At 40.8% G+C, this 13,192-nt stretch overlaps 1 long non-coding RNA gene across 2 annotated transcripts in view; it reads left to right on the top strand.

Moving 5' to 3' along the window:
* Window positions 1–13,192, top strand: part of LOC142841308 (uncharacterized) — an 87,801-nt gene that overhangs the window by 2,545 nt on the left and 72,064 nt on the right. The window contains exons 4-5 of one of the 2 annotated variants that reach the window (XR_012909046.1): window positions 2,088–2,186; window positions 9,582–9,721. This is a non-coding gene — a long non-coding RNA (uncharacterized LOC142841308). The remainder of the gene's footprint in view (window positions 1–2,087; window positions 2,187–9,581; window positions 9,722–13,192) is intronic. The other variant, XR_012909047.1, reaches the window with a different exon arrangement.

Here is a 13,192-nt window from a genome sequence, read left to right as displayed (position 1 = left end):
TAGGTCAGAAAGGAGAATATTGGAGTTAGTTTTCTCCCTCCATCACGAGGGTCCTAGACTGAATGCAGATTGTCAGACGTGACAGCAAGTGCATTTACCCACTGACCCATGCTGCTATCTTTCAATTTTTTTTCAAAGTTTTATTAGGAGAGGAGAAAAAATTTTATCTGTTACAGTAAAAATGAATTTATGTAGAAAACTATGAAATGTTGCCAGGCATTGTGGTATGTTTTTATAATCCTGGCACTTGAGAATCGGAAGCAGGAGGATCAAGAGTTCAGCACCATCTTTGGCTGGCTATCCAGTGATTGTGAGACCAACCTGCCTCAAAAATAAAAAAGAAAGAAAGAAAAAAGGAAGAAAGAAAAGAAGAAAAGTGAGACAGCCAGCAATTGGCTCCGTGGGTGAAGGTGCTTGCCACCAAGCCTGAGAAACCGAATTCAGTCCCTAGGACCCACATAGTGCAGGAGAAAACAGGCTCACTCATGTTTTTCTCTGACCTCCACACTTTTGCCCTTGTTAGTATTCAGGCCTGAATAGTAACAGCCCTGGCCTGTACCCCTGCCCCCCTCCACAAATACACTAAATAAATGTAAAAAAAATGTAATAACAATGTTTACTTGGTTGCTGCACTAGTTTCCTGGGGCTGCCATAACAACGTCTAATCCAGAGGGCTTAAGAAGGCAGAGGGTTGTTCTCTTTACATGAGAGCCAGAAATGAAAAACCAGCCTGTGGCAGAGTACATGCTCCCTCTGAATGCTCTGCTAGAGAATTCCTTTTACCTTTCCTAGCATCTGATGGCTCCTTAGCATTCTCTGATGTGCTGACAGCATAATTCAAATGTCTTCCTCCATCTTCACATAACTTTTATCTATTTGTGGCCCAGTGTCAAATTTTACCGTAGTGTGTGTGTGTGTCTAGTGATCCACCCAGAGCCTCCCAAATTCTGGTCATACACTCTACCACTTAACGTGTTTTGTTATGAGGACACAAGTCACTGAATTTCAGGCCCATCATAAATCTAGAATGATCTCATGTTAGTGCTATAATTATACATACAAAGACCCTATTTTCAAGTAAGGTAATATTCACTGGTAGTTAGGTCAGAACATGAACATACTTTTGAGGGGACACAACTGACTAAAGTATGCTTTTGTCTTTGGAACCTGTCCTGGAACGAGCTCTTGTAGACCAGGCTGGCCTCGAACTCAAAGAGATCTGCCTGCCTCTGCCTTCCGAGTGCTGGGATTAAAGGCATGTGCCACCACCGCCCGGCTTTTTTTTTTTTAAGACAGGGTTTCTCTGTGTAACCCTAGCTGTACTGGAACTCACTCTGTATACCAAGCTGTCCTCCAAATCAGAGGTCCACCTGCCTCCACCTCTGGAGTACTGGGATTAAAGGTGTGCACAACTGCCGCCCACAGACATCACAGCCACTACCACCCAGCTATGATCTTTATTTACTTTTTAAAAATATTTATTTATTTATTGTGTATGCAATATTCTGTCTGCGTGTATGCCTGCAGGCCAAAAGAGGGCACCAGACCTCATTACAGATGGTTGTGAGCCATCATGTGGTTGTTGGGAATTGAACTTGGGACCTTTGGAAGAGCAGGCAATGCTCTTAACCGCTGAGCCATCTCTCCAGCCCCATGATCTTTATTTTTAAATAACTCTTATTCACCGTTATTTTATGCTTGTGTGGTTGTGTGTACCTGATGTATGTACATGGGCCTGTCTGCATGTGGCTGTCAGAGGACTTTGTGGAGTTGGTTCTCTCCTTCCACTTTTTTTAAAAAGTATTTTTGAAACAATTTATTCCATGCATATGAATGTTTTTGCCTGTATATATGCACGGGCATCTCACAAGTACAGTGTCTATAGAGGCCAGAAGAGGGCGTCACATCCCCTGGAACTGGAGTTACAGCTTGCAAGCCACCATGTAGATGCTGGGAAATGAACCAAGACCTTCTGGAAGATCAGTCAGTACTCTTAAACACTGAGCCATCTCTCCAGCCCATCTCCTTCCACTTTTATGTGGGTTTCAGGAATTGAACCTATTGTCCTCCTTAAAATCATATTGCAGGTCATGAAGAGCCCGAGATGCCTGAGTTGGATCCTCACATCCACAGAGTAAAATAGAATTGACTCCTGAAAGTTGGCCTCTGACTTCACATGTGCCATGGTACGTGCTTGTAGGAATACACATACACAGAAAATAAATAAAATGCAAACAGAATTAAAACCACATTTCACGAGCCAAGGATATGGCTCAGTTTGTAGATATCTTTGGTTAGCATGTAAAATAGAAACTAAAATTTAAAACTCACTGAAAAGAACAATCATAAATTTGAACAAGGAAAGCAAAATATTAATTATTAATCTAAAGCAGTGGTCTCAACCTATGGGGCGTGATCTCTTTGGGGGTTGCATTATCAGCTATTTACATTACAATTCATAATACTGGCAACGGTACAGTTATGAAGTAGCAACAAGACAATTTTATGGTTGTGGAGTCACCATGACATGAGGAGCTGGATTAAAATGTTGCAGTGTTAGGAAGGTTGAGAACCACTGATCTAAAGACTAATAGAGATTATGAACTCTGAAAAACAAAAATAACCAGGAAAATTAAAGAGAAAAAAATGAAAGGGGATCTCAGAAAATAATCAGACTTTATATTCACACATATACCTATATATGTATACATATTAATGAAAATATATGAGAGTGAGAAGAAACAGGTTTTTAAGGAGACAATGCAACATTGTCAGAAGCCTTTGTTTAAAAAATAAATTTATACACACAGGAAGCTCGGTGAACTACAAATATAAACATTTAATAGTGTCCACTAGCATATTAAAAATACTGAAAATAAAACAGCCTTGAAAATAATTGCATCATCACTAATAAGAGAAAATAAAGATACAATTTTTCATTAAAAACAATGGAGGCCAGAGGCAATAGCATAGCATATATATTGTAATCCTAGAATGAACACATAACACAAGAATCTTGTATTCAGCAAAGCTAACTTTGAACACGAAGGTGAACTGCAGATGTTTCCTGATAAGTAAGAACGGAAGCAGTTTATTGTTACCAGATCCACATTACAAGAAAGACTAAAAGGTGTTATCTTCCCAGGTGTAAAAGAAGAGAATCTAGACAGCCTAATAGTTTTGCCCCTATTCGTGGGGAGTAAATTCCAGCACCTGCATTGGATACCTAAAACCAATTCCTTTGTAGACTATGCTCTTCCTATCCATACATACACTGTTTAGTTGCCTTTTGATTTTGAGACAACGTCTTTCTGTGTAGCCAGCTTCAAACACTAAATCGTTTCTGCTTCCACCATTTGAGTTCTAGAATTATAGGCATGTTCCACCTTGAGATACAAATTTAATGGCGTCTCATAACAAAGCACTTAACAAACACTGAAACAGTTGGAAATATGGTAGCGAAAGTAGGGCAGATTGCTTGCAGATGAATATAAGAGCCTTTGTTTCCTTCTCTTCTGCATCTTTCTCTTTCAGTCCTGGGAATTAAGTCTAAATTTAAGCTCCTCCAAATACTAGGCAAGTACTCAAGTATTGAGCTGCCTCTCGGTGTTCCGTTTCCTTTTTGTTTTGTTGTTGTTGTCTGATACAAGGTCTCACTAAGTTGCCTAGGTAGGCCTTGAACTGTCAGGGTCTTTGCTGTTTTTTGTTTGTTTGTTTGTTTGTTTGTTTGTTTGTTTTAGAAAAGGTCTCTTGGGCCAGGTGGTGTTGGCGCACACCTTTAATCCCAACACTCGGGAGGCAGACGCAGGCAGATCTCTGTGAGTTTGAGACCAGCCTGGTATACAAGAGCTAGTTCTAAGACAGGCTCCAAAGCTACAGAAAAACCCTGTCTCGAAAAACAAAAAATAATAATAATAATAATAAATCTCAGGCTGGTCTTGAATTCACCTGAAGGTGACCTTGAACTTCTATGTTTTCTGCCTCCACTTGCCAATTGCTGTGCATTTGTGGAGAGGCCTGTGCGGCTACACCTGACAAGCTTTGGAATTCCAATGTTTTACCTCAGCCTCTGTAGTAGCTGAGATAAGAAGCTTGTGCTGACAGGCCCAGCTGCCAGATTCATTCTTTTGTGTTACTTTTATGTATTAAACAGGGGTCAGAGGTCAACTTTTCAGGGTAGGTTCTCTCCACCTTGCATATCCCGAGAATCAAATTCAGGCCAGGTGAGGGTGGCGTACGCCTTTAATCCCACCATTTGGGAAGCAGAGGCAGGCGGATCTCTGACTTCAAGGCCAGCCTGATCTACAGAGTGACTTCCGGACAGCCAGGGCTACACACAGAGAAGCCCTGTTTTGGGGGAAAAAAGTATAAAAGAATCAAAGTCAGGTGAGGCTTGTACAGCAAGTGCTTTTACTCGCTGAGCCATCTCCTCAGCTGCAGTTAACTAAATTAAGGCATAGTGCTTCCTTTAACAAGGGAGTAGTCCCTCCCAAAGAAGAATAAAATTGCATTACCTTCAAGGAAACCAATGAAACTAGAGAGAGAGAGAGAACAGCATAGTAAGCAAAATGTGCCAGACATGGACAGACAGATATCATGTTTTCTCTCTTGTGAGGCATCTAGATTGCACACATACATAGGTATGTAGCTCTCTGTGTGTGCATACGGCATGGAAGGAGAGGCAGGACTGGTTGTGGATAATTGGTAAGGCAAAGAATATGTGTCAAGTACATTATATGCATATGTGAAAATATTGAGAAGAAAGCCACCATTTTGTGCAGTGGTTATGCACAAATTCAAAGACAAATAAATGGAAGGTGGGGCCAGGTCAATGAGGGCCTGGTCTTAAAAGGGATCAGAAGTCCAGACCCTCCCCTTCTTGTCTCTTTGCTTCCTGGTCACATTGAGATGAATGGGTTGCCTTTGTCACACACTCTAAAACTGTGATTTACCATGCCACCAGAGGCTCAGATCCGTGGAACAAAGAAATCACACACTAAAATCGCTCAAAGCCTAAGCCAAGATAACCCTCTTCTTCTTGGTTTTGGTTTATCTCATACATTGTTCACAGAGACAGAGAACACAGGAACCTAAAACATTTGGTCAAGTTCACCACCAAATCTAATAAAATGCAACAAAGAGTTTAAGGAGGGAACTTCATGGAGCTAATCACAGGAGTCTAGAAAAAACCTGTAGCTGGTCTCAGAGTTAATCGTGAAAACCTGAGTACCACCGTCTTACAAGCAGGAGATCCACTTTAAGCATAATCCCTTCTTTTTAAAGAGGATCTCACGTAACTCAGACTCTTGTCAGGCTCTCTTCAAACTCCCTATGCAGCCAAGCCTGACTTAGAACTTATCATCCTGCCTTCACTTCCCACGGCCTGGGTGACATATGCCACCACACCTGGCTTCTTTGGGGCTGGGGGGGGGGGGGGTCGTCCAAGAGTCTCGTGAAAACTAGGGAAGTACTCACCAAGCTGAGCTACATCCACAGCCCTTTTCTCGCCATTTCTCTTCACCCATGTTCAACTAGTTAAGAAAAAGGAAGACAAGTCTGGTGTGGAAAAAGATCTCTGTTCTAAAGTTTATGATCTTACATAGCAAACCCCATAATGAATGTATGAAACAGGTTATTAGAGTGTATATGAAGTGGGGCAAGTCTGCGTGATACATAACCAAAATAGACCAAGAATCAGCCGTGAAGAACTGGGAATGAAAACTGTCCCAATTTACAGTATCACAAAGAGTAGAGTATTTAGGAATGTTTTTAACAAAATAAAGTGCACTGGAAAATGTAGACCAGTATTGAAGGAAATTAAAGGATACCTAAAGAAATAGAAAAAAAATGACATGTCCATGGTTTGGAAGACATAATACTAAGATGACAATACACCGGGACTGGTCTACGTTTCATGAACTTTGTGACCAGATCGCGGCAGGAATTTGGCAGAAACCACATGATTCATACAAGGAGCCCAGACCATCTTGGAAAGATGGATAAATTAGGAAGGCTCCAGCCAGGCAGTAGTGGCACACGCCTTTAATCCCAGCACTCTGGAGGCCAAGGCAGGCAGATCTCTGTGAGTTTGAAGCCAACCTGGTCTACATTTAAAGTTCCAGGCCAGCCGTAACTACATGGTGAGACCCTATCTCAAAAGAAAGAAAGTGTTGGGCAGGGAGGGAGGAAGGGAAGGATGGAAGGAAAGAAAGAGAGATAGCTCAATAAAGAAAGAAGAGAAACCCAATGTAAATTACACTCAATAAGGATCTACTTACCAGACTATAGAGAGAGAATGCAAACATATCAGTACTCATTAGGAAAACGTAAGTTGAATCCATAATATGCTAATTCTTCCTTCTATCCGGTAAGATGGATATTAAAAACAGTGGTGAGTGTGTAGAGCTACTGGCTTTCTTACACAGCTCCATGGCAACAGTTTGCTAGCTCCTCAAAAACTTAAAGTGTGCCGGGTGGTGGTGGTGCACGCCTTTAATCCCAGCACTCGGGAGGCAGAGGCAGGCGAATATCTGCGAGTTCGAGGCCAGCCTGGTCTACAAGAGCTAGTTCCTGGACAGGCACCAAAGCTACAAAGAAACCCTGTCTCGAAAAAAAAAAAAACTTAAAATGTCACTGTATATTCCGAAGAATGGAAAAATCAGTACAATAAAAGTTATACACAAGAGGCAGGTAAATCTCTGAATTCAAGACCAGCTTGGTTTACAGAGAAAGTTTCTGGAAAGCCAGGGCTGTTACACAGAGAAACTCTGTCAATAAAAAAACTGGAAAAAAATTAAATATTATCGCTGAGCAGTGAACCCCCATGATGAATTTCTTGTGAACAACTTGTTTTCCCCTGATCTGAGTGCCTACAGCTGCTCTGAGCATGAGACCCTCAGGCATGGTTTCTGGTGCGTTTGGCTGGGGCATAGCTATTATAAACTGCCCCTGGACACAATAAAGGGGGCATTCTTGGGGCATTCTTGTTTCAAGCATGACCCGTGTCTCTGTGACTCTGTGAGTCTTTGTGTGTTTCAATCTTCAGCCCCTTGCCCGGTTCACGGACGGTATGGTGGCGTTTAGAGCACCGACAGGCTTGGTGCACCGCACACACCTTTATTCCCAGCAGTAGGGAGGCAGAGGCAGGGAAATCTGTGAGTTCAAGGCCTGCCTGGTCTACAGAGCAGTTTTTTTCCAGGATGGCCAGGGCTACGCAGAGAAACCCAATCTCAAAATAATCATAGCATCCAAACAACAGAAGAAGCTGTTGCCGTGACATATGTTTGTTATCTCAACATTTAGGATGTGGAGGCGAGAGAATCATTTCAAGGCTAGGCTCAGCTACACAGAGAACTTAAGGCTAGTCTGAGTTTCATGAAAAACCCAGTTCACAGTGTTATTTCTAATAGTTCCATAAGAGAAATTTATCAAATTGAGTATTCTAACACAAAAAGGAACAAAGATATATTCTGGATGGATTTGAAAAGATTATGTTGAATGAAAGAAACTAACCCGAAAAGAGAACACATGTGGTGTGACTGTATGAAATGTGAACAGCTGGAACTATGGAGGTAACAAGATTATTGGGTCCATTGCTCAGCTGACGTAGAGCAAGGGAGTGCGCTTGCACATATGACATTTAGGAGGGAAGTAACTCTAAAGTGTTCTACACCTAGATTGTGGAGATGGTTGAATATATAGAAAACCATCTAAGTGAGCCGTGGCTTATTAGTGTGTGGGTGCTGTGGGTATGCGTGTGTGTAGGTTTACCCTGATCTGTGTGCGGAGGTCACAGGACAACTTTGTGGACTCGCTTCGTTTTCTTCCACCTTGACGCCGATTGGAGAGATCAAAGGCAGCTCTCTCAGCCTGCATGGCAAGCCTTTTTACCTAATTACTGAACTAGTGTGCTGGCCTTCAATTCACATTTTAGAACAGGGAACTTGAGCTGGAGATGTAGCTCAGTGGTTAAAATACTTACAAAAGGCCATTGATTCATTACCCAAATGGTGAACTTTATGGTATGTAAATTATGTCTCAAGTGGGGTCTTAAAAATATGTGTTGCTTTGAATAAAGATAAACTAATAAAATCAGATTTTCTTTAAAATTAATTAAAAAGGTGTTTGGTTAATAAATTTAATTAGGATCGTAGTATGTTCTTAACATTTTTTCCCTGTGGAGCTGTAATTGAATATTTCAAAACCAAATAGTATTCTGTTTGTTCCTTTTAATCTCGGCTTGCATTTTTCTCCTTCATTTCCCTACACATTTTCCAATTGCTACTTGCAAAGGAAACAGTAAGGGGTTCAGATACATGTCAGTGTGAAGGGCCTTGGTTGGCATGTGCTGGACTCTTGATTTGACCATGACACATAAAATTTATTAATCATCTTAATACTTAGAGAAAATGTCACTGCTTGTGCACATTATAATTGCTTTAGCTTAATATTCTACATTTGAATTTTCTCCTCTTTGTTTTCATTAGTAAAGTGTCACTTATAGCATGAGGTATTAATATTTGTTTATGTTTTTCTTTCTTTAGAAAAATTCTTTGAGTCAAGTCTCACTGTGCAGGCCTAGCTAGCATGGAACTCTCTGTGTAAACTAGACTGCTTCCCAAATTAGAGAGCTCTGCCTGCCTCTACCTCCTAAGTGTGTTATTAGATTTTTCTCCAACTTTCTTCCTTTTAAAAATTCTACTAATTTTAACAATCCTTTCAGCAATGCATGAAATGTCCGTATCATAAGCCATCATGTATCTATATCCATCTGTTATTTTCAGTTGGAACTCTTTGATTGCATGTTCATTAGCCATTTGTTTCATCTGTGAATTGTCAGAATTGCCTACTTCTATCTTACCAATTTCTATTATATATATATATATGACTATAAACCCATTTTATACATGTTTCTGCAAGGGTATTTCCAATTTTATTATTCTCTTTGTAACTTGTTTATTGTTACTTAATTTACTTGTTTTTGCTTTTTTTGGTTTTCCAAAACAAGATTTCTCTGTGAAACAATCCTGGTTATAGAGAAGATTGGACTCGAACTCAGAGAAATCTACCTGCCTCTGTCTCCTAAGTGCTGGGATTAAAGGTGTGCGCCACCACCGCCTGGGTAACAGGCTTACTTTTGAGACAGGGTTCTGCAGCTTAAGGGCCAGTCTCTAAGTCACCATTCTTCTGTTGTAGTTCTCAAGTACTAAAATTACTGACATTAATAATAACGCCTAGCTTGTTTTGAAATTTGGATTTACTTTGTTTATGATGGTGGAGTTTCAAGTCAATCTTCCCCGTTTTCCTTCAGGTTTCTTTTCCATTTGTGATGTCTAATCTTGGTTGTCAGCCTGTCTAAATCTACTGCAGGGCACTACTGGGAAGGATTTTTCTAGATCAGACTATTTGAAGCAGAAAGGCACACCCTGAATCAGGGTGGCAGCCCAGAAAAAAAGGGACATTGAAAAAGGAAAGTTTACTTTTGGACTGCTTGCCCTCACTCTTACTGGCAAGTCCATCTGCCTTGTCGCTACAGAATTCCTTCACTAGTATTAAAACCTACTTCTTGGGAATTCCAACAGACGGAAGAGCAGCAGCTGTCCAGGACTCTTCCAGTGCCACATTGGGACTGCTGAGATCTCCAACCTCGTGTATTGAACAACTACCAGAATCTTGGCCTTTCCGGTCATTGTTGTTGGACTACCCACTTAGACTGCATCCTGTAAGTCAACCTAATATATCAATTCTATCACTTTAGACAGCCCTAATACACCATTGTTCCCAAACTTAAAAGAAACCCTTATCTTGAGATTTCTTGCAGTCAATCTTTCTTTCCCACTAATATTTGTTTGTTTGTTCGTTCGTTTGTTTGTTTTGTGTTTTGGAGACAAGGTTTCTCTGTAGTTTTGGTGCCTGTCCTGGAACTAGCTCTTGTAGATCAGGCTGGCCTAGAACTCACATAGATCCGCCTGCCTCTGCCTCCCAAATGCTAGGATTAAAGGCGTGCACTACCACCGCCGGGCTGTCCCACTAATATTTATTATTTATTTACTTATTTATATTTAGGGACAGGATTTTGTGTATACCAGGGTAGCATAGAGCTTCCTAATATCCAGCTTCTACTTCTTGTGATGGCATTACAAATCTTTATGTAGTAAACATGTGTCACCATGCCTGGTACAGGTGGTTCTGTGTTACTCTGGAAGTCATGCATGCTAGGAAAAACACTAGTACATTTCCAGCCTTCCATTTCAAAAATAACTTGAGGACTTGAGAAGGTGGCTCAGTGCTTACAGTACTTGCTGTATAAGCATGAAGACCTGAGTTCAGATCCCCAACACTCATGTGAATCCTAAAAGCACACACATAGCCCTAGAATAGTGTGTGTGTGTGTGTGTGTGTGTGTGTGTGTGTGTGTGTGGTTATATTCCAGGGTATTTCTGCTTTAATGGCAGATCATATATCAAATAATAATAATAATGTGAAGAGCAATAGAGGAAGGCACCAAACACCAGCCTTGGGACTCTACATGCATACATGCATGCACACATTCCCACCACACACATACATGAACACACCAAAAGACATGGAAATAAAAGATAGACTACTTAGAAAGAGGACAGTGGCTAACAGTGTCCTAGCCAATGTTCTATTTCTGATAAGAGATATCATAACCAAGGCAACTCTTATAAAAGAAAGTATTTAATTGGGACTTGCTTACCGTTTCAGAGATTTACTCCATTATGTTCAGGGCAGGGAACATAGCAGCATGCACGCAGACATGGTAGCTGAGAATTCTATATCCGGATCCACAGGCAGCAGGAAGAACAGAGCTACTGGGCCTGATTTGGGCTTTGGAAAACCTCAAAGCCCATTTTAGTGACATACTTCCTCAGACAAGGCCACACCTCCTAATCCTCTCAAATAGTGCCACTACCTAAGCACTTAAAGATATGAGCCTATGGTAGCCATCCTTATTTAAACCACCAGAAGCAGGATGATGAAAGGAAGTAATAGGGTATGGATAAGATCAAGCTATGGTATATACATACGTAAAATGTCATAATGGGGGCAAGAAAGGTAACTTAGAGGTGAAGAATTCCTGCTCGATATTCATGAGAACTGGATCTCTGCACCCATATATCAAGCCAGGTATCTCACAAAAGCTTTTAACTCCAATTCTGATAGTTCTAACTAATAGCCACTTATGCCTTCTGCAGGTGTGTACACTGAACTTGCACCCCAAAATATGCATATACTCTCATGTAAACAGAGATAAGTAAAAATAAAATACATTTTTATGAGTTTTTTATCTGATTTGTGAGAATTTGTTTATATGTAGATGGTGCTGCTCTGCATATGCAGAGGTCAGAAGACAACTTGCCAGAGCTAGCCCTCTCTAGCATGTGAGTTCTGGGACTCAAACACACGTTGTCAGACGTGGCAACAAATGGCTTTATCCACTGAGATATTCTTGTTTATTCTCTGCGTGTATGTGTGTGTGTGTGTGTGTGTGTGTATCCATGTCAGTGAGGGTGAACCTCACATGACTTTGTAGAGGTCAGAAGACAGCTGGGGGTAAGTTCACTCTTTTCACCGTGGATTCTGGGAATCGAATTCAGGTCATCAGACTTGGCTATAAGTACCTTTATCCCCTAACCAGTCGCATGGGCCCAAATAAATCTCTTTAAAAAAAAAAGAAACTGGGCCAAAGTGATGATTCAGTGGGGTCTGCTGCTAAGGTTGATCCCTAGAAGTCATGTAAATGGTAGAAGGAATAGAACTAACTCCACAAACTTCCTCTGACTTCCGTATACCATGGCATTCATGTACCCACAGACACAAATCACACATACACACAATAATATTCAACTAATTAAAAATTTGAAAAAGAAAATGTCATAATGAAAACCATTCTTGCATATAATTAAAATATGCTTTATAAACAGACAAAACAATAATCTTTTTGTGTATGACTTCCTACTTTCCAACTGCAATTCTGTATGAGGATTGCTTAAAAAACAGCTAACTATTTTTATGGCAATATTTATTAAATGTTTTTGTTTTCCAGTTGGTACATTATGCAGTGATTGGCATTCATTAATATGTTAGACTGAGATCTATTTCTTTTTGTGTTTTCTTTTCTATTGATCTGTATCTTGGTTTCCTTTCTGGTTGCTATGACAATATAGTTTGTCAAATGCAACATAGGGGAGAAAGGGTTTATTTTAGCCCCCAACTCCTGGTTATGCTCCATCATTGGAGGCACTTCTAGGCATCCTGAACGTGGAACAGCTAGTCACATCCACAGTTAGGCATGTTTGTGCTCAGTTCACTTTCTCCTTTTTTTTTACAGTCCAGTACTCAACCCCAGAAAATAGAGATGCCCCTTTTTTTGTTTGTTTGATTTTTTAATGCATGGTTTCTCTGTGTAGCAGTCCTGGCTGTCCTGGAACTCACTTTGTAGACCAAGCCGGTGTCAAACTCCCTGAGATCGCCTGCCCCTGCCTCCCAAGTGCTGGGACTACAGGCATGTGCCACCACTGCCTAGCATTAGAGCTGCCCGTTTCTGAGCTGAGTCTTTCCACATTAATTAACATCATCAAGACATATCCCCACAGACACGTCCACAGGCCAACATAATCTAGGCAGTTCTTCATTGAGACTCCATTCTTAGGTGATTCTCGATTGTGTCAAGTTGTCAATTTAAACCAGCCATCACTATTTTGTACCAGTACCAGGTCGATTTCATTGTTTTAAATTACATTGCATTTTAGCATCTGACAAAACTCGATTGCACACACACCAGGGTTTCTGTTTTTCGTTTGTTATCTCCTTATTATGGCTTGTAGACGACTCATATAGTAAAGGCTTGCTTCTCCAGCATGTAGAATTAACTAGCATGTAATTAGATCAAGAGGGCTCTAATCTCATTGGTGAATTCATAAGTAAATGGTCTAGTAGGAGGTGGGACCTCATTGGAGGAAGTGGGCCAATAAGGTACACCGTTGAAACGAGTTTTCTTCTCATTGAACCCTTTTCATCCTGTTTCAAGATTGGGTGAGGTATGCAGTTTAATTCCACTATACCTTTTCCCATGTTTCTACATTGCCAAAGAGCTAAAAGCAGTGGAGTCCCCTGACTGTGAACTTAAACCTCTTGAAACTTGGCACTCAAGTATGTTTGTGTTGCT

This window comes from Microtus pennsylvanicus, chromosome X (genome assembly GCF_037038515.1).
Source record: "Microtus pennsylvanicus isolate mMicPen1 chromosome X, mMicPen1.hap1, whole genome shotgun sequence".
NCBI classification, from domain to species: Eukaryota; Metazoa; Chordata; class Mammalia; order Rodentia; family Cricetidae; genus Microtus; species Microtus pennsylvanicus.
Note: the sequence above shows the minus strand (reverse complement) of the source record. Positions and strands in the feature narration are given on the sequence as shown.